Source organism: Muntiacus reevesi, chromosome 10 (genome assembly GCF_963930625.1).
Source record: "Muntiacus reevesi chromosome 10, mMunRee1.1, whole genome shotgun sequence".
Taxonomy (NCBI): Eukaryota; Metazoa; Chordata; class Mammalia; order Artiodactyla; family Cervidae; genus Muntiacus; species Muntiacus reevesi.
In genome coordinates, this window is record NC_089258.1 from 1338504 (window position 1) to 1361426 (window position 22923).

Here is a 22923-nt window from a genome sequence, read left to right on the forward strand (position 1 = left end):
GGGAGAAACAACAAATAACACACAAAGGGATTTCCATAAGGATAACAGCTGATCTATCCACAGAAACTCTTCAGGCTAGAAGGGAATGGCAGGACATACTTAAAGTAAAGAAAGAGAATAACCTACACCCACTGAGATTACTGTACCCAGCAGGGATCTCATTCAGATATGAAGGAGAATTCAAAAGCTTTACAGACAAGCAAAAGCTGAGAGAATTCAGCACCACCAAACTAGCTCTTCAACAAATGCTAAAGAATCCTCTCTAGACAGGAAACACAGAAAGGTTGTATGAATGCGAACCCAAAACAACAAAGTAAATGGGAATAGGACCATACCTATCAATAATTACCTTAAATGTAAATGGGTTGAATGCCTCAACCAAAAGACAAAGACTGACTGAATGGATACATAAACAAGATCCCTATATATGTTGTCTACAAGAGACCCACCTCAAAACAAGGGACACAAACAGACTGAAAGTGAAGGGCTGGAAAAAAAATATTTCACTCAAACAGAGACCAAAAGAAAGCAAGAGTCACAATAATCATATCAGATAAAATAGGCTTTAAAATAAAGGCTGTGAAAAGAGACAAAGAAGGACACTACATAATGATCAAAGGATCAGTCCAAGAAGAAGATATAACAATTATAGATATACATGCACCCAACATAGGAGCATCACAATATGTAAGGCAAATTCTAATGAGTATGAAAGGGGAAATTAACAACAACACAATAATAGTGGGAGACTTTAATATCCCCACTCACACCTATGGATAGATCAACTAAACAGAAAATTAACAAGGAAACACAAACTTTAAATGACACAATGGACCAGCTAGACCCAACTGATATCTATAGGACATTTCACCACAAAACAATTAATTTCACCTTTTTCTCAAGTGCACACAGAATCTTCTCCAGAATAGATCACATCCTGGGCCATAAATCTAGCCTTGGTAAATTCAAAAAAAATTAAAATCATTCCAGTCATCTTTTCTGACCAGAGTGCAGTAAGATTAGATCTCAATTACAGGAAATAAATTATTAAAACTTCAAACATATGGAGGCTAAATAACACGCTTCTGAATAACCAACAAATCATAGAAGAAATCAAAAAAGAACTCAAAATATGCATAGAAACAAATGAAAATGAAAACACAACAACCCAAAATCTATGGGACACTGTAAAAGCAGTGCTAAAGGGAAGGTTCATAGCATTACAGGCTTACCTCAAGAAACAAGAAGAAAAGTAAAATAAATAACCTAACTCTACACATAAAGCAACTAGAGAAGGAAGAAATGAAGAACCCCAGGGTTAGTAGAAGGAAAGAAATCTTAAAAATTAGGGCAGAAATAAATGCAAAAGAAAGAAGCGTGACCATAGCAAAAATCAACAAAGCTAAAAGCTGGTTTTCTGAAAAGATAAAAAAAATTGACAAACCGTTAGCAAGACTCATTAAGAAACAAAGGGAGAAGAACCAAATCAACAAAATTAGAAATGAAAATGGAGAGATCACAACAGACAACACTGAAATACAAAGGATCATAAGAGACTACTACCAGCAGTTCTATGCCAATAAAATAGACAACTTGGAAGAAATGGAAAAATTCTTAGAAAAGTATAACTTTCCAAAACTGAACCAGGAAGAAATAGAAGATCTTAACAGACCCATCTCAAGCACAGAAATCAAAACTGTAATCAGAAATCTTCCAGCAAACAAAAGCCCAGGACCAGATGGCTTCACAGCTGAATTCTACCAAAAATTTAGAGAAGAGCTAACACCTATCTTACTCAAACTCTTCCAGAAAATTGCAGAAGAAGGTAAACTTCCAAACTCATTCTATGAGGCCACCATCACCCTAATTCCAAAACCAGACAAAGATGCCACAAAGAAAACTACAGGCCAATATCACAGATGAACATAGATGCAAAAATCCTTAACAAAATTCTAGCAAACAGAATCCAACAACGTATAAAAAGATCATATATCATGACCAAGTGGGCTTTATCCCAGGAATGCAAGGATTCTTTAATATCCGCAAATCAATCAATGTAATACACCACATTAACAAAATGAAAGATAAAAACCATATGATTATCTCAATAGATGCAGAAAAAGCCTTTGACAAAATTCAACATCCATTTATGACAAAAACTCTCCAGAAAGCAGGCATAGAAGGAACATACCTCAATATAATAAAAGCTATATATGACAAACCCACAGTAAACATTATCCACAATGGTGAAAAATTGAAAGCATTTCCCCTAAAATCAGGAACAAGACAAGGGTGCCCACTCTCACCACTACTATTCAGCATAGTTTTGGCCACAGCAATCAGAGCAGAAAAAGAAATAAAAGGAATCCAGATAGGAAAAGAAGAAGTAAAACTCTCACTGTTTGCAGATGACATGATCCTCTACAAAAAAAAACCCTAAAGACTCTACCAGAAAATTACTAGAGCTAATCAACGAATATAGTAAAGTTGCAGGATATAAAGTTAACACACATAATATTGCATTCCTATAAACTAACAATGAGGAAACAGAAAGAGAAATTAAGGAAACAATACCATTCACCATTGCAACAAAAAGAATAAAATACTTAGGAGTATATCTACCTAAAGAAACACAAGACCTATACATAGAAAACTATAAAACGCTGATGAAAGAAATCAAAGAGGACACAAATAGATGGAGAAACATACAGTGTTCATGGATTGGAAGAATCAATATTGTGAAAATGAGTATACTACCCAAAGCAATCTATAGTTTCATTGCAATCCCTATCAAGCTACCAACAGTATTCTTCACAGAACTAGAACAAATAATTTCACAATTTGTATGGAAATACAAAAAACCTCGAATAGTCAAAGCAATCTTGAGAAAGAAGAAGGGAACTGGAGGAATCAAACTGCCTGACTTTAGGCTCTACTACAAAGTCACAGTCATCAAGACAGTATGGTACTGGCACAAAGACAAAAATATAGATCAATGGAACAAAGTAGAAAACCCAGAGATAAATCCACATACCTATGGACACCTTATCTTCGACAAAGGAGGCAAGAATATACAGTGGAAAAAAAGACAACCTCTTTAACAAGTGGTGCTGGGAAAACTGGTTAGTCACTTGTAAAAGAATGAAACTAGAACACATTTTAACACCATACACAAAAATAAACTCAAAATGGATTAAAGATATAAATGTAAGACCAGAAACTATAAAACTCCTAGAGGAGAACATAGGTAAAACACTCTCCGACATAAATCACAGCAGGATCCTCTATGATCCACCTCCCAGAATATTGGAAATAAAAACAAACAAAATAAAACAAATGGGACCTAATTAAAGTTAAAAGCTTTTACACAACAATGGAAACTATAAGCATGGTGAAAAGACAACCTTCAGAATGGAAGAAAATAATAGCAAATGAAGCAACAGACAAAGGATTAATCTCAGAAATATACAAGCAATTCCTGAAGCTCAATTCCAGAAAAATAAATGACCCAATCAAAAAATGGACCAAAGAACTAAACAGACATTTCTCCAAAGAAGACATACAGATGGCTAACAAACACATGAAAAGATGCTCAAGATCACTCATTATCAGAGAAATGCAAATCAAAACCACAATGAGGTACCATTACACACCAGTCAGGATGGCTGCTCTCCAAAAGTCTACAAGCAAGAAATGCTGGAGAGGGTGTGAAGAAAAGGGAATCCTCTTGCACTGTTGGTGGGAATGCAAACTAGTACAGCCACTATGGAGAACAGTGTGGAGATTCCTTAAAAAACTGGAAATAGAACTGCCATATGACCCAGCAATCCCATTCCTGGGCATACACCCTGAGGAAACCAGATCTGAAAGAGACACGTGCACCCCAATGTTCATCGCAGCACTGTTTATAATAGCCAGGACATGGAAGCAACCTAGATGTCCGTCAGCAGATGAATGGATAAGGAAGCTGTGGTACATATACACCATGGACTATTACTCAGCCATTAAAAAGAATTCATTTGAATCAGTTCTAATGAGATGGATGAAACTGGAGTCCATTATACAGAGTGAAGTAAGCCAGAAAGATAAACACCAATACAGTATACTAACGCATATATATGGAATTTAGAAAGATGGTAATGATAACCCTATATGCAAAACAGAAAAAGAGACACAGACGTACAGAACAGACTTTTGGACTCTGTGGGAGAAGGCGAGGGTGGGATGTTCTTAGAGAATAGCATTGAAACAAGTATACTTATCAAGGGTGAAACAGATCACCAGCCCAGGTTGGATGCATGAGACAAGTGCTCAGGGCTGGTGCACTGGGAAGACCCAGAGGGATGGGATGGGGAGGGAGGCAGGAGGGGGGATCGGGATGGGGAACACATGTAAATCCATGGCTGATTCATGTCAATGTATGGCAAAAACCACTACAATATTGTAAAGTAATTAGCCTCCAACTAATAAAAATAAATGAGAAAAAAAAAGAAAGAAAGAAATAGACATGAAAATAAAATAAATAAAATAAAAAGCAGAGACATTACTTTGCCAACAAAGGTCTGTTTAGTCAAGGTTATGGTTTTTCCAGTGGTCATGTATGGATGTGAGAGTTGGACTATAAAGAAAACTGAGCACCAACGAGTTGATGCTTTTGAACTGTGGTGTTGGAGAAAACTCTTCAGAGTCCCTTGGACTGCAAGGAGATCCAACCAGTTCATCCTAAAGGAGATCAGTCCTGGGTGTTCATTGGAAGGACTGATGTTGAAGCTGAAACTCCAATATTTTGGTCACTTGATGTGAAGAGCTGACTCATTTCAGAAGACACTGATGCTGGGGAAAATTGACGTCTGGTGGTGAAGGGGACAACACCAGATGAGAAGGTTGCAAGGTATCACTGATTCAATGGAAATGAGTTTGAGTAAGCTCCGGATGTTGGTGATGAACCGGGAGGCCTGGTGTGCTGCAGTCCATGGGGTCACAAAGAGTCAGACACAACTGAGCGACTGAACTCAACTGACTGATACATTGAGATTGTGGGGAAGACCTGAAATTGAAAAATCAATTATTCTAATTTATCATATGAACCATCTAAAGAAGAAAAACCACATGATCATATCAATTGATGCAATAAAAGAATTTGAAAATTTTAGCATGAATTCATGATAAAAATTTTCAACAAACCAAGAACAGAAGAAAATTTCATCAGTCTGATAAAGGGCATGTATAAAATCTCTACAAATAACATAGTGTGTACTGGTAAAAGATTAGCTTTTCCTAAGATCAGGAACATGGCAATGATGCACACTAAAAGCAATCCTATTCAATATTGTACTAGAAGTCCTAGCAAGTGTAATAAGGCAAGAAAAATAAATATAAGGCATAAAGATTGGAAATGAAGAAATAAAGGTGTCCCTATTTGCAGATAGCATGACTGTTTATGTATAAAATTCCAAAACACAAATAATAATAATAGTAACTTTTCTAAAATGAAAATTAGAATTAAGCAAGATTAAAGAATACAATGTCAACACACAAAATTTATTATATTTTTGTATACTTACAATATACAATTTGAGACCAAAACAATTCCAGTTAGAGTAATTCCAAAATAATGAAATGATTTGGTATAAATCTAATATACCACATATAGAATCTGTATTATAAAAATTACAAAATGCTAATGAATGAAATCTAAGATGATTGAAATAAGTGGTTAAACATATTGTGTCCATGGATTGGAAGACTCAGCATAGTTAAGATGCTGATTCTTCCCAAAACGATCTTTAGGATTAATGTAATTCTACTAAAATCCCCACAATGATTTTTATAGATACTTCGTAGAATGGACAAGTTTATTCTAAAACTTATAAGGAACTAGGGTAGCTAAAACACTTTTGAAAGAGAAGAATAAACTTGGAGGAATCAAACTATGCAATTTTATGACTTATTAGACAGCCATAGTAATCAAGACAACCTAGTATTGATGAAGGAATAGATACATAGATTAATGAAAAAGAAAGAAAGTGTCAAGAAACAGCCCATGAAGATAATTGATTTTTTTTTATAAGCATGCAAAAGCCATTCAGTGACCAAAGGGTCAGTCAGTCAGTCAGTTCAGTCACTCAGTCATGTCTGACTCCTTGGGACCCCATGGACTACAGTATACTAGGCCTCCCTGTCCATCACCGACTCCCAGAGTTTACTCAAAATCATGTCGTGAGTCGATGATGCCATCCAATCATCTCATCCTCTCTCGTCCCCTTCTGCTCCCACCTTCAATCTTTCCCAGCATCAGGATCTTTTCAGATGAGTCAGTTCTTCACATCAGGTGGTCAAAGTATTGGAGTTTCAGCTTCAGCATCAGTCCTTCCGATGAATATTCAGGAAAATAAAGTCTGTCATTGTTTCCACGGTTTTCCCATCTCTTTGCCATGAAGGGATGGGACCAGATGCCATGATCTTAGTTTTCTGAATGTTGAGTTTTAAGCCAACTTTTCCACTCTCCTCTTTCACTTTCATCAAGAGGCTCTTTAGTTCTTCCTTGTGAAGATTTTTTTTTTTTTGTATAGTTCTGTGTATTCTTGCCACCTCGTCTTAATTATCTTCTGCTTCTGTTAGGTCCATACCATTTCTGTCCTTTATTCTGCCTATATTTACATGAAATGTTCCCTTGATATCTCTGATTTCTTGAAGAGATCTCTGTCTTTCCCATTCTATTGTTTCCCTCTATTTCTTTGCATTGACCACAGAGGAAGACTTTCTTATCTCTCCTTACTATTCTTTGGAACTCTGCATTCAAATGCGTATTCTTTCCTTTTCTCCTTTGCCTTTTGCTTTTCTTCTTTTCACAGCTATTTGTAAGGCCTCCTCAGACAACCATTTTGCCTTTTTGCATTTCTTTTTCTTTGAGATGGTCTTGATCCTTACCTCCTGTACAATGTCACTAACCTCTGTCCATAGTTCTTCAGGCACTCTTTGTATCAGATCTAATCCTTTGAATCTTTGTCACTTCCACTGTATAATCTTAAAGTAGTGGTTTGTCCTACTTTCTTCAATTTAAGTCTGAATTTGGCAATAAGTAATTCATGATCTGAGTCACAGTCAGCTCCTAGTCTTGTTTTTGCTGATTGTATAGAGCTTCTCCATCTTTGGTTGCAAAGAATATAATCAATCTGATTTCAGTATTGACCATCTAGTGATGTTCATGTGTAGAGTCTTCTCTTGTGTTGTTGGAAGAATGTGTTTGCTATGACCAGTGAATTCTCTTGGCAAAACTCTATTAGTCTTTGCCCTGCTTCATACTGTAATCCAAGGCCAAATTTGCCTGTTACTCCAGGTATTTCTTGACTTCCTACTGACAAAACGTGGTCCACTGGAGAAGAGAATAGCAAACCATTTCAGTATTCTTGCCTTGAGAACTCCATGAACAGTAAGAAAAGGCAAAAAGATAGGACACTGAAAGATGAACTCCCCAGGTCGGTAGGTGCCCAATATGCTACTGGAGATCAGTGGAGAAATAACTCCAGGAAGAATGAAGAGATGGAGCCAAAGCAAAAACAACACCCAATTTTGGAAGTGACTGGTGATGGAAGTAAAGTCCAATGCTGTAAAGATCAAAATTGCATAGGAATCTGGAATGTTAGGGCCATGAATCAAGGCAAATTGGAAGTGGTCAAACAAGAGATGGCAAGAATGAACATTTTAGGAATTTAGGAATTAGTTCGACCTTTTAAGAATCAGCAAACTAAAATGGACTGGAATAGATGAATTTAACTCAGATGACCATTGTATCTACTACTGTGGGGAAGAGTCCCTTACAAGAAATGGAGTAGCCATCATAGTCAACAAAAGAGTTCGAAATGCAGCACTTGGATTCAATCTCAAAAAATGACAGAAAGATCTCCATTCATTTCCAAGGCAAACCAATCTATATCACAATAATCCTGGTCTATGCCCCAACCAATAAAGCTGAAGAAGCTGAAGTTGAACGGTTCTATGAAGACCTGCAAGACCTTCTAGAACTAACACCAAAAAAAGATGTCCTTTTCATTATAGGGGACTGAAATGCAAAAGAATAAAGGATAGTCTTTTCAAACGGTGTTGGAGCAGTTAGACATCCTTCTGCAAAATAATAAGAAGAATAAAACCTCAACATAAACTTCACACCATTTCATATATAAAAAAATAACTCAAAATATATCATAAATATAAATGTAAAAAATGAAATTATAAAGACTTTGGAATAAAAACATAAGAGAAAAAACTTCATGACCTGAGAGTAACCAAAGAATTCCTAAACCCTACACCAGGAGCATGGTTTATAAAAGAAAACTTTTAAGTTATACCACATCAAAATTAAAGTTCTTAAAAAACACTGTTAAAAGAATGAAAAGACAAGCTACAAACTCGGAGAAAATATTTGCAAATCACATATCCAGCAAAGTATTTGTTCCAAAATACAGACGGAACTCTCAAAACACAAGAGTAAGAAAACAAAAACCCCAATTTAAAAAATGGGCAAAAGACTTAGCAGATACTTAACAAAACAGATGGCAAATAAGCACACAAAAAATTGTGCAACATCATTAGCCATTAGAGAAATGCAAATTAAAGACATGATGAGATACCACTATATACTTACCCAAATGTCTAAAATAAGAAATACTGACAGTATCAAGTGCTAGGGTGAGTCCAGACTAACTGAAATTCTCATATGCTACTATTAGGAATGCAAAATGATAGAGTCTCTCTAGAAAATCCTTTGGTAGTTTCTTATAAACATATATCTCCATAATACCCAGAATCCCACTCCTGGGCATTTATCCCAGGGAAATGAAAATTTAGGCTCAAACAAAGTCATATTCACCTAAAAGCCGAACCAGCCCCATGCCCTTCAATGGATGAATGGATTAATAAATTATGGTGCATCTACACAGCAGAGTAATACTCAACAATAAAAAAGAGCAAAGTATTGATCCATGGGACACCTTGGATGAATCTCAAAGACATGTTGTCACACAGTGTTACATACTGTATGGTTCCATTCTTATGACATGATGGAAAAGACAAAACTATAGTGATGGAGAACAAATCAGGAACGGGGAAAGTCCAAGGAAGTTTGGTGGTGGCAGTAATGGAGCTGTTCTGCATTCTGAGATGGTAACGGCTACACAAATACATGTGTGTGTGTGCCTGCTCAGTCACTCAGTTGTGTCCAACTCTTTGCAATCCCATATACTGCAGCCTGCCAGGCTCCTCTGTACATAGAATTTTCCAGGCAAGAATACCGGATTGGGTTGCCATCTCCTACTCCAGGGAATCTTCCCAATCCAGAGATACACCCTGCATCTCTTGTGTCTCCTGCAATGGCAGGTAGATTCTTTACCACTGCACCATCTAGGAAACCCACACAAATACATACATGTGATAAAATTCATAGAACAGTATGCTCTGAAAACACTCAAAGTTGCTTATGACAATTTTTAAATACAATTAAAATTAAACAAGAAGCACTAGGGAGGAAGCCATTGCTAAACCCTTTTGGGCAGACAGGGATATAGCTAAATCAGCTCTTGCTTTTCTGAATCTGAGTTCAATGTAGAATCATATCATGCCATCTGAGTGGCCTTTAGACTCTCCATCTTCTGCACCCACAGATCTAGTTTATAATCGCCCACCAAACAAATCTGGCCTCCTCAATAAGGCATTCATAAAGTCCTCTTCCTGACCCTCATGCTATGTGCCCTGAAGTTTCCAGGAAGCCGGCTCTTTCAATCAAGACAGGTAGAGAGGATGAGCAGGAGCCCATTCAGACATCTCCCTCCCACCACATGCAGGCTCTCAGCTGCACCTTCTAAGGAAATGAGGACGAGGTTGCGTGGCTTTCAGGGCTGTCATCAGAGGAGGGGGAGAGCAACTGGCAGTCCAATCAGTTTCCTCCATGAGCGTGTCTGTGGCTATTTTTGCTTTGTGAATAGAAGGCAGGAAGTGGGCCAAGCTGGGCACACAGCCATGTGTATTTGTGTGTATGTGTGAACATGTGGTTATGAGAGAGAGCAAGAGGCTTTCCAAGAGAAACTGAGTGGGTGGCTGCCACTGACGGGGTATATGTAGACAAATACAAAACATCAAGCAATTACTGCAATCAGACGCAGGGGGTATCTTCCTGCGTCAGCAGAGCTGTCTCTGCTCCCCCACGCCTGCTGCTAAGGAGCTAGTGTGCTCAGGGTCTGCAGGGGAGAGGCTCGGGCTGGGCCAGGAGGGCGCTCTTGAAAGAGGCTCCTTGCTGGTGGGGGGCGCCTGGCGATAGCCCTCCTGCCACACTGGGATCACAACACCCGAAAACACTGACTGTACATGCCTACATTAGCCCCATAGCAATTTGAGCCACATAGTGAAGCTTGATTCAAGCCCCACCTTTCTGATGCAGATCCTGTTCTTCTGCCCATTGGCTCTCCTCTTCATATCCTCCTGCTGTCCCCGTGGATTTCTTGTAGCATCTGGCCAGTGAAAGAGCCCCTGGCTTCCCGCTGCTCCTCAGTCAGTAGTGAGAGTTCTGGAAGAAGTGGTTCATTCAGCATAGTCAGGGTGTAACAGAACCACTGACAGAACCACTGTCTCCTGTGATCAGTAAGGGATGCCAGGGGAAGACACAGCTATCCAGCTTCCACCAAAAGACCTTTTGGCCAATTCCAGGAGTTCTGGATATGGGTATATCATGACTGCTGTTGAGTACTACTTGAATATTGTTAAAAACAAATTCTCAGTGTCTGGGCTGGAGACCTGGAATCTGCATTTCAAGCACCCCAGTGATTTTGACGTGCACCTAAGCCTGGAAGCCAACGACCTGTTAGGGAGTGAGCGGACCCAGGAGCCAGGAGGTGGGAGCACTGTGTCCACTCGTGCCACTGGTGGTGTGGGCAGCTCTAATCTGCTGAGGCTCAGTATTCTTATCTGGTCCATGGGGATAGTGCACTTGCCATGTTAAGTCGCTTCAGTCACGTCCGACTCTGTGACCCTGTGGACCAGAGCCCGCCAGGCTCTTTCATCCAAGGGATACTCCAGGCAAGAATATTGGAGTGGGTTGCCATTTCCTACTCTACATGGGGATAATAACACCAGTCTAGCATAACCTCAGGAGTCTGGGGCTAGTTTTGAAGGTATCCTCTGGCTCATGGTGAAGGTTTACACTTGGCTAGTGCAGAGCATTGCTGGAATATTCTACTGGCTCTGGTGGTGGGCACTCTCAAGCAGTCAAGCAAAGGAAACACACCTGGATTGAGGGTTTTCATCCTTGACAGCTAACATAAGCTTAGGAGACAGTGGTCCCATCAGAAGAACTTCATGATCTTGTGAAAAGTGGACAAGGGCCTGGCAGTGTAAACTCTCATGTGAGGATGTGAGGATGTGAGGATGGGCGTTAGCTTGGAACAGACCTGGACTCAGGCATGTCTAAGCATGTCCAGAGCATGGGGACGTGGTAAGGGTCAGTTAACTTGTGACAGCTCACACTCTTTCCCAACCTACAGGCAGCATCTTCATCCTGACGCTGGGAAGCCAAACCCTTCACATTGCGGCTGTCAGGAGCATTGCAGGGAGCCCTTGGAGGGAGGGACCACTGAGAAGACAAAAGTGAGGTATCGTTAGCCTGCCTCCCCCAAACCACGTGACTTCCAGGATACTGGGATGCTGGGTCCTTCCCACACTCAAAGCTAAGGGGCTCAGCAGAAGTTAAACCTGGGCACAGTGAAGCTACACCTATAATGGTGGAAGTTACATCATCCGTAACCTTTTATTCACAACGGGCTGGTTTCAAACAGCTGTAATTTATGGATGTTCTTCCAAGAGGAATTAGTCAATATATTTGTTTTCCCTTTGATATATAGCCACAGGAGCACGTCAGGCATGAGGTTTATTAAGCCTTGCCAATTTTCTGCCGCTTCTCAGAGCTATAGATTTTGCTTGTGGAGTGGGCTGGTTCCAACTCAACATAGGGAAAAAAAAATAATAATAACATTTAGAATACTGAAAAACCTTCCAGTTCTCAGAACACAGAGTGCTCCAGGAGGGGAGCGGGAGCCTTGGGAATGAGACTTTTGACTCTCAGTACCCTGGATGCAGGGGAAATAGGAGCACTATGGGGCCAAAGAACAGGCTACAGGTCATGTCATGCTGCCCTACTGGGCTGGTGGCCTGCAGACAACCCCAGGGCCTAAGGGGGACAATGATGTTCCTTCCACTGTGCATGGCTTCCACCATGGACAAGGCAAGATCTCCATCCTAAGCAGTTTGGACAGTTGACGGTGGTCTATCCACTCCAAACAGCTCCCAGGTCAAGAAAGGATGCTGCGAACTCCACCCTTTCTTGCTCTACCACCCTGAAACAGGGGATAGCTTCTAGACTTGGCTCAGGGTACCTGCATGTCCAAAGAGACTCCCTAAGGGGAAAGGCAGCCTCAACCCCTCCACAAGGTAAACGGTAGAGAGAGAGGCATGGTCCTCATCCTCAGTGTGCTGGGTAACTACTGGGTGTCCACGTGAAAGACAGATTCTCAGGCACCACTCAGCCCCATCTGGTGATCCAGTGGGTCTGGGTGAGGCCCAGGACTCTGCATTTTGTAGGAGAGCTCTCCACAAACTGACTCAAACACACTGACCACCCACCTCAGGTTGTCACTGCTTAGACGAATCAGGCTTTCCTGTATCTGAGCAGCATGGTGCTTCTTCAGGCAAGGCACAGTGAAAGACATGAAACCAGAGAATTTTAAACTGTCCAATTCAAATGCTACTGGTGTGGCTTCCCAGGGGGCACTAGTGATAAAGCATCTGCCTGCCCACGCAAGAGACCCAGGTTCAATCCCTGGGTCAGGAAGATCCTCTGCAGAAGAAAATGGCTATCCACTCCAGTATTCTTGCCTGGAGAATCCCATGGACAGAGAAGCCTGGGGGGCTACAGTCCATGGGGTCACCCGGAGTTGGACACAACTGAGCATGCACGCAGAAATGTAGGAGTTGTGCCCACCTACCCAATCACATTGTGTATTCCTTCTTAGATCCATAAACGTAATCAGAACTGTCCTTATCTAGTGCCTAGGACTTGCTGGAAGCCTGTCAGGTGTTATCCTGGTTGTCTGAGCTAATGGTCTTGTAGCAGGGTTCCATTCTGGAGAAGGTAAACAGGTGGACCAGATCATACCATCTGAGAATCCTATACGCTCTTTCCAGAACCACCCAGAACTACGTGCTAAGTCTCTGTGCCAGGAACTGTCCCAACTGTCCTTAAAGTGTATTTTCAGAAGCACTGCTTTCCTTTTCCTTTACTCTCTTTACTGATGACTTTCTTCTCAGAAACCACTTTATCCTTTGAAAAACAAGGCATATGGCTATCTTGATCTCAGGAGCCAGACCACTTAGGCTCAAAGTTCAGCTCTGCTACTTTCTAGCTGTGTGACTTTGGGCAATTTACTGACCCTCCTCTCTCAGTCTTTGTCTTCACTTGCAAATTCTTATACCTCACCCCCAATAGGATGTCTGTTTGGTTTACATGAGTATGTAAAGTTCATAATTAGTACACTAAAATGTTCTCTGTCTTCCTGAACATCATTCGGCAGTCATAGGCTGCCTGCCTGTTCTGGGTGGTAATGGAAAAGACTCACATAATCTGTATAATCTGGGAGATGGGACTGGACCCTGGGAACACTTGAAAAGTTTTAGTTGCTAATCCCAAGAGGGAAAACACACTACATATTCACAGGCATCACGTGTGCACACACATATCTTTTTGGGTCATCAGAGATCTGGTCAGCAAATTTGAACTGCTAAGATCAGACGGTGTGGGTGTGGCCAGAGAGGGTCTGTCCCTGGAAGGAGTGTGCAGCATCTGCGTCCCGCAAGGAATGAGAAAAAGAAGAGTCACAGAATCGATGGGTCAGCAGAGAATGAGCGCACGGAAGTAGACAGAGCTGACCAGGAGAAGGCAGGTGGCTGGGAACAGGTATCAGAACGGCGTGGCACACAGCCCACAAGTGAGGGACATATCAGGGACACACATTGTCAGGGATCAAGGGAAGACTAAAAATAAGCCCCCCAAGCACATCCCAACAACCGCATCTAAACAAATGCATCCCAATGGCCACATCAGAACATTCTACACAAACGCATGCACAGACACACACATACATGACTGCAGGGGGACAGAGAGACACAGATGTGCTACACAGACACTCAGGCAAACACACACAGACACACAGATACATATACACATGCTCACGCCCTATGTCGCTAGGCCTGTCTGGCCCATGTGCTCTCCATGGCAGGGCTGTCTGAACATAATGAAGCGGGGTAAGAAGCCTAAGTTCTGTTGATAAAATCAGGGATCAGGAAAAATCAACCAACTTTAAACTTACACAGTAAATCAGGGGACTCTGAGGTTCCCAGAAGACTATAAAACAAAAATTCATGTGTGCTTTAATCCTATGCATATTGACTCTACCTAGAAAACTGACTCTGAAGAGTAACTGGATCCACCTTGGCACCCCTGGGAGCCAGGGCAGTGTTGACATATGTTAATGCGTTGATGTGAAAGCCCCTTCAGGAAGGCCCACACCACTGCCACTTTCGGGAGGAAGGTGGGCTGGGCAACAAGCTGACACTCGCTTCTTCCCAGCCTTTCCTCTTCCCCTCGAGTCCCTCTGGCAGGTATTTGCCAGGCACATTTCCCTGGCAGCGACCACGTCTGTGATGAAACTAAAAAGCTTGGTTACTGCTTTAGTCTCTCTCTCCCCTGCCACAGTGTGGACTTCAGGAGGACATGGAGTGTGCCGATTTTGCTCATTGCTGTGTTCCGAGTGCCTAGCATATAGTTGTTGTTTAGGTGCTCAGTTGTGTCTGACACTTTGCAGCCCCATGAACTATAGCCCTCCAGGCTCCACTGTCCAAGGAGTTTTCCAGGCAAGAATACTGAAGTGGGTTGCCATTTCCTCCTCCAGGGGATCTTTCTGACCCAGGGATTGAACCTGTGTCTGCTGCATTGGCAGAAGGATTCCTTACCATTGAACCATCTGGGAAGCATATAGCAGATGTTCAGTAAAGGTGGAAGCATAGAAATTGACAAATAAATTAGTAGTGTTGGGAGTCATGAAGGCAGCCTGTTGCTGAAAACAGTGATCACCATCCTCAGTAGGTCAGGTTCCTGCCATCATCCACAAACACCTTGGGTGCCTGATTCTGGTCCTGAACCCATTCTCCCTTCTTTCCAGCGCCATCCCTCCTTCAAGGCAAGGCTCACCTGAGTCTCCTTGTGTCATTCAGAGTCTTGTATTATGATGCAAAATGAGAAATCCACAAGATCATACATCAAAGTTGTCAAGTCTGGGACAAAACTTTCTCAACAGGATACCATGGGAGAGGGAATAACACCAAAAGGGGTGGAGATGGAAATCGCCAAGATGGGCCTTTGATAAAATAAGGATGATTTTCATCCCATATTCTGATTCCTCACTGTGCACCTCAGCCTGCTCTTTGCCTTCCACAACCTCAGCTAACCACAGCTTCACCACAGCTTCCCAGGGTGCACCCGCCCCCAGACACCCTCCATCCATTTCATCTCTCTCCCACAAAACATCTGTTTTCAGATTCAAGACTTTGCCAACAACTGGAATTTATATTAGAGAATCAAGACTTCTACTGCCAGCCAAAATAAAGTAAAAGGAACAGGATTTATGTTCCCTCCTGAAGCAAACATAAAATGGATGGAATATATAAAATAAATAAAATAGACAATTGGAGGTCTGGTAGCACAGGACAATGACACATGAGAGAAGAGACAGAAATGAGGTGAGTCCTGTGATTGCTCCACCTTACTACCCAGGAAAATTTTCCAGCCAGTAGAGCAGGAATGGGGAATACAGGAGGAGACCAACATCTGAATCAGAGAGAAAAAGCTAGGAGTTCAAAGAGACCAAGGTCAGCCTTAAAAGACCAAGGTCACCTCTGAGGCCTGAGCTTCATTGGTGGTTCAGTGGTAAAGAATCCTCCTGCACTGCAGGAGACAGGCTTGATCCCTGGGCCAGAAAGATCCCCTGTAGGAGGGAATGGCAACCCATTCCAGTATTCTTGCCTGAGAAATCCCATGGAGAGAGGAGCTTGGCAATTGGCAGTCCATGGAGTTGCAAACAGTTGGACACGACTATAGCCCTGAGCATACACACACATTCATGTGCCCTTTTAGTCCCTCCTCATTGTTCCAAGGTTAATCTGTGTGATCAACAGCATGTGGATCAAGTGGTGGTGTATGAGGATGGCAGGTTATAGGCTTTCACCTTGTAGGCTATCTGTCTGTAGGCATCTGTCTGTCTATCTCTCATCAATTGCTCTGGGGGAAGTTAGATGCCATAATATGTGAGCATCCTTGAGAAAAAGCAACAGAGTAAATGGAGGCTTCTTGGGAGATTTCTTAGCACCTCCAGATGATCTATTACAACCTCGTGAGAGACCCTGAGTCAGAACCACCCAGCTAAGCTGTGCACATTTGAGTGCAAGTTTTTAAAGAACAAATGCTTCTATTTCTCTTATTGCTGTTCAGTCGCTAAGTCGTGCTCAACTCTTGGTGAACCCATGGACAGCAGCAAGCCAGGCTTCACCATCTCCTGGAGTTTGCTCAAACTCACGTCCATTGAATCAATCTGTCTCCCATCTCATCCTCTGTCTCCCCCTTCTCCCCCTGCCCTCAATCTTTCCCAGCATCGGGGTCTTTTCCAGTGAGTCAGCTTTTCTTATCAGGTGGTCAAAGTACTGGAGCTTCAACTTCAGCATCAGTCCTTGCAATGAATATTCAGAGTTGATTTCCTTCAGGATTGACTGGTTTGATCTCCTTGCTATCCAAGAGATTCTCAAGAGTCTTTTCCAGTACCACAATTCAAAAGCATCAATTCTTCAGCTCTATTTCTCTTGAGTATATGCTAAGAGGTAGAAGTGTTGAGCCTTATCTTAGATGTCTCTTTAACTTCTTAAACTTTTCCAAAATTGGTTATACCAATTCCATTTCCATTAGCAGTGTATAAGAGTTCTGATTTAGTCACATCTTCACTAACACCTGGTAATGGGCAGTTTGTTTGTGAGCCATTCTCGTGGGTTTGTAGCAACATCTCACTGTGTTTTGAGTGGGCATTTCTTTAATTACAAATGATGCTGAGCACATTTTAATGTGCTTATTTTCCATATATGTATTTTCTTCTGTGGAGTGCTTTACAATTCAATTGCCATTTTTTAACTCTTTGTGTTCTTATTGAGTTGCAAAGCAGGATAATGGAGAAAAAAGTAATGTGATGGAGAAGTTCTCTCTAGGTGATATTTAAGCAGACTACTAAAGGAAGTGAAGAAGTAAGCCATTTAAGTGTATCTGAGTGAAGAGTTTCCCATTAGGGACAGAGGAGGTGCAAAGGCTCTGAAGCACCAGGGTTCCTGGTGTGTCTGAGGACCATCAAGGAAGCCAGTGAGGCTAGAACAGAATAAACACAGAGAGAGAGAGTGGGGAACATTCCTGTAAGATAATCTATTTCACAGTATTAAAACGAGAGCCCTAAAATGAGATGGCAAATCTTAAAGGATCTTTGATATAGCAGACATTCAATAAAAAAAAAAAATCAGTTTAACCTGAGTATTTACTCATTAGACAATGGTCACATTAGATTTTTTTTAAGCTGAGCTCCTGGATTCTGGATTGAAATGACTTGACCATTTTAGAGATTTTATTCCCTCATGCTGTACCTGCCTCGAGGACTGGAGATGCCTCCCCCTATAGACCTAGCCCAACTGGATGGATAGAGGCTTGGAATAGGCAGCAGGGGAGGATCGTGTAATCAAGAATTATTTAAACTGTTTGCTGGACTTCATTTACCATTATGATGGGATATAAAAGTTTAAAGGCTTTTGCCAAAAAAAAAAATCTATGAACCAGCTCTATACCAGTTCTAATAAATCTGCAAAGAGGGAATTTATCACCTCTCAATAAATGTGTCTCTTCTGCACTATCTTCTGAAAACTTGAAAATCCTAGATATAAATCTTGGTGTTAGGCTTCATGTTTCTTTCCTCAGGGGGATGATGTTCCAGACTCAGGCATGGATGTATCCGGGGCCCCTCTATGTTCTTTCCTCCCCGACTCTGTCCTTCCCACTCCCATATAACTTCTGCTTCTCTTCACCCTAGAGAGCTCCAGAGTGTTCTGAAGAAGCTGCAGACATACTGGAAAGGCTCTATGGGCCTCAGTGGCCTCATCTGGGAATACAGGAAGTTGGGTCACATGACCCGGAAGTGGTCTTCTTTTTCCAATAACCTCTGGTGGTGCCCAGTCTGTAGCCACTGCTGCTGTCTTTAGAGGTTTCTTGGGTGGAGGCTAAGGGGTGAGGAAAGACCAGATAAGACATGTCAGCTTTTCTGAGGACCACACAAGGCCAAGCGTGCCCTCAAGAGGTAGACAGGGAACACAAAAATGCAGACTTGTTACATGTGACAACACGGATGAGCTTTGAAACTTACACTGAGTAAAAGGAGGCGGAGCCAAGAGGCCACACGTGGTGTGACTCCACTCATATGAAACGCCCAGAAGAGGCAAAGTCACAGAGAAGGAGTAGATGAGTGGTTGTCAGGTCACGGGGGAGGGGAAATGGGAACTGACCTCTAATGAGAACAGAGTTTCTCTTTGGAATGATGGAAATGTTTTGAAATTAGACAGTGATAATGGTTGCCACTGCAGAATGGTTGCCCTGCACAAGGATGATGCACAAATAAGTGAAGCGTTCTATATTTTGGGGAGGGGGCTTTCCTGGTAGCTCAACAGTAAAGAATCTGCCTGTGATGCAGGAGACCGGGGTTCCATCCCTGGGTCAGGAAGATTCCCTGGGGAAGGGAATATCAGCCCACTCCAGCATTCTTGCCTGGAGAATTCCATGGAGAGGAGCCTGGCGGGCTGCTGTCCATGGGGTCACAAAGAGTTAGACATGGCTGAGTAACTAACACTTTCACGATGTTTGCAAAACAGAGTCAGTGTGTCGAAAATCAATAAAGAGTACACTTTAAAATGATGAATTTTATGTGATGTACATTCTACTTCATTAAAAAATATATAGCTCTTAAAGAACAGTAGACTTTGGAAAGGCGAAGGAATCAGCTGAGCACAGTAGGCAGAACCCTATCTCAGGGGAGCCAAGAGCTCAGCCAGCTTAGGTAAGAGTGAGGGCTCCAATCCACCCACTGCAGGAGAAGGCAGACTGACAGGCTAGCTTACCCTGGAGGTCTCTCCTCTCTGATCAAGGCTCCCACCCGGACGGGGATGCTGGTCAGGGTTATCAAGTCCACAGCCCAGGAGACCAAAGCCCAAGTGCAAGAAGCTGTGCTTCCCCAGGGGTGATCCCAGGACCACCTGCCTCAGAACCAACTGGGGCCCTTGTTAACAAAGCAGACCCCGAGCCCCATCCCAGACTGACCGAATTGGATTTTTATCTTTAACAAGCTCTCTAGGTAATTCTTTTGCACGCTCAAGTTAGAAAAGTATTTTGAGCCAGAGTACTTTTCAGACTCTTAAGGGTCTACCAATCGTCTGGAGACCTTATTATAATGTAGAGGATTCTGATTCTGTCTGTCTGGGGTGGGGCCTGAGATTCTGCATTTCTAGTAAGCTCTCAGGCGGTGTTCGAGGGGCTGGTCCATGGATTCTGCTTTGAGTAGCAAGGATTCAGAGAGTTTCTAAAAGTCAACTGTGTCTTACAATCACTAGGGAAGCTTAAAAAAAACCCAAGGCCGGGGTCTCATCATCTAAGATTCTAAATTGCTATGTTGCTGTTGTTCGCTCACTCGGTTGTGTCTGACTCTTTGCAACCTCATGGACTGCAGTACACCAGGCTTCCCTGTCCTTCACCATTTCCCAGAGCTTGCTCAAACTCATGTCCACTGAGTCAGTGATGCCATCCAACCATCTCATCCTCTGTTGCCCCCTTTTCCTCCTGCCTTCCATCTTTCCCAGAATCAGGGTCCTTTCTAATGAGTCAGCTTTTCACATATGGTGGCCAAAGAATTGGTCTGTGGGGTGGCCTAATCATCATTTTTTTTTTTTTACAGCTTCCCTCCATATGCAACCTAATGTATAGCCATGGTTGCAAATCTCTGATGCAGAGGGAGACTGGGGTTCTAAGCAGGTATCCAGGTAGATTAAGGAGTGGAAATCCAGATAGTTTCTATGGATAGGAACAATGCAGGGGCAGGGAATGCTCTGGTGGCCCAGTGGTTAAGAATCTGCCTGCTAATACGGGGGACACCGGTTCCAACCCTGATCCGAGAAGATCCCACATGCCGTTGACTAAGCCCATTTGTCACAACTACTAAAGACTGCACACCTAGAGCCCATGCCCTGCAACAAGCGAAGCCAACACAATGAGAAGCACAAACTCCACAACTAGAGAGTAGCCCCATTGCTGCAACTAGAGAAACCCCATGCACAGCACTGAAGATCCAATACAGCCAAAAAGAAACAATTTTTTTTAAAAATAATGTGGGGGAGGGGAGGGAAAACTGCTTCAGTTTCTGGGTTATACACACAAGAGAGCCTGTGTCTCACCCCTGAAGCATAAAAGAGTGAATACAGTACCAGAATGACTATCTTCAAGCCCAGCAGATGGGGGCATGAGAGTGCTCTCACCTGTTTACTGCCTCAGTCCTACAAGGCTTCAAGGATGAGCCTAAAAGTGAGGTAGATCCAGTTAGAGGAAGTTTGTGCTTCCTACCTTACTCAAAATGTCCCAATTATTGGAGTAACCCTAAATCCGATAAAATATACTGCCCAGAAAGTCTTGGAGTTTGAGAAGGGACATCATCAGGTCATCATCTGATTGACCCTTTTACCCCTGTTTTTCCATACTCCCCCCAGCAGCAACTACAACTGGTTTTGATTGGAAAAGGTTGAGGAACAGGGACATTCACACCCTTCCAGACTTGAATGCGGGCGGGGTTCTCTCAGCACTTGGGGAAAGAGACGCATGTCAAGAGGAGAAAGATGAGGGGAGCAGGGAACTGCAAGGACTGCTTGCCGGGAAAGGCAGAGACAGATGTCAAAAGCAACACACAGGCACGTTGGCAAGATTGCGCCCAAGCGGCATGAGCAGAAGCACAGGCCATATTTCAGTGGGAAATAAAAATGTGTCTGTAATTAATGATCCTCTAGGAACACACGGCCCTTATTAATGTAGCAATTTGGAGGGACATAATTCACTAGCGTCAGGCTTGAATTGCCAGGATGGTTGTTCAGCTGGAGGAAGGCTCAGGGAGCAGGAAGTAGAAGTTGTGATGATGGGTTCCCGAGGGAGAGGGTGCTGGGAGGGGCTAGAGGCTGAGCTGGGGGAGCCACGAGGATGCCTGGGACGCTGAGGGGAAGGTAACCACCTTCTTCCAGGTCATAGAGCCCCACCTCAGCACTATAATCACAGAGATGCACGTGTAGGCTACGAAGTCAGATGGCCTTGTTCATATCGAGGCCCCTCCCCTTTGCTGGGTGACCTTGGCCAAGTTCTTGGATGTCTCTCTCTGTATCCTGGCTTGCTCATCTGCCAATCAGAGCATAATAATTATACCTACTGGTAACATTAAATAAAGTGCTTTAGCACAGTGTCTGGCACAGGCGGCACTAGTGGTAAAGAACTCACCAGTCAATGGAGGAAACCTAAGAGATGCGGGTTCAATCCCTGGGTCGGGAAGATCCCCTGGAGGAGAGTATGGCAATCCACTCCAGTATCTTGCCTGGAGAATCCCATGGATAGAGGAGCCTGGTGGCCTCAGTCCCTAGGGTCACAAAGAGTTGGACACGACTGAAGCGACTTAACACACACTGATTCGCATACTTTCAGTGCTAAAGAAAATTTTTTCTGCCATTAAAATGGATTCATTTAATTCTTTTTAAACCTTTTTTAAATTTTGTTGTTGGTGTCTAATTGCTTCACAGTGCTGTGTGGGTTTCTGCTGCACAACAAAGCGAATCAGCCGCGTGTGTCCATCCACCCCTCCCGCCCTCGTGTCCCCAGCCACCCCACCCCTTAGGAATCAGCGCGTGTGTCCATCCACCCCTCCCGCCCTCGTGTCCCCAGCCATCCCGCCCCTTAGGAATCAGCCGCGTGTGTCCATCCACCCCTCCCGCCCTTGTGCCCCCAGCCACCCCGCCCCTTAGGAATCAGCCCCCCTTGTGCCCCCAGCTACCCCGCCCCTTAGGAATCAGCCCCCCTTGTGCCCCCAGCCACTCCGCCCCTTAGGAATCAGCCGCGTGTGTCCATCCACCCCTCCCGCCCTCGTGCCCCCAGCCATCCCACCCCTTAGGTGACCACGGAGCGCTGAATGGGCGCCCTGTGTCCCAGCCATCCCGCCCCTTAGGAATCAGCCGCGTGTGTCCATCCACCCCTCCGTCCCTCGTGCCCCCAGCCATTCCATCCCCCAGGAATCAGCCGCGTGTGTCCATCCACACCTCCTGCCCTTGCGCCCCCAGCCATTGCACCCCTTAGGAATCAGCCGCGTGTGTCCATCCACCCCTCCCGCCCTCGTGCCCCCAGCCATCCCGCCCCTTAGCTGACCACGGGGCGCGGATGGGCGCCCTTGCCCCACGGCAGCTCCGCACTGGCCGTCTGCCCCATGCACGGCGGTCTGCCCCATGCACGGCGGTCTGCCCCATGCACGGCGGTCTGCCCCATGCACGGCGGTGTATCTATGTCAGTGCCGCTCCCCAGTCCGCCGCCCCTCCCTTCCGCTGCTGCGTCCGTGGCCATCCTCTGTGTCTGTGTCTCTATTCCTGCCCTGCACACAGGTTCATCTCTGCCGCTGTTCTTATTGCCGTTGGCAGGCTTCATCTGTGTGAGAGCAGGAGTGATGGCGGCAGCATATGGCCCAG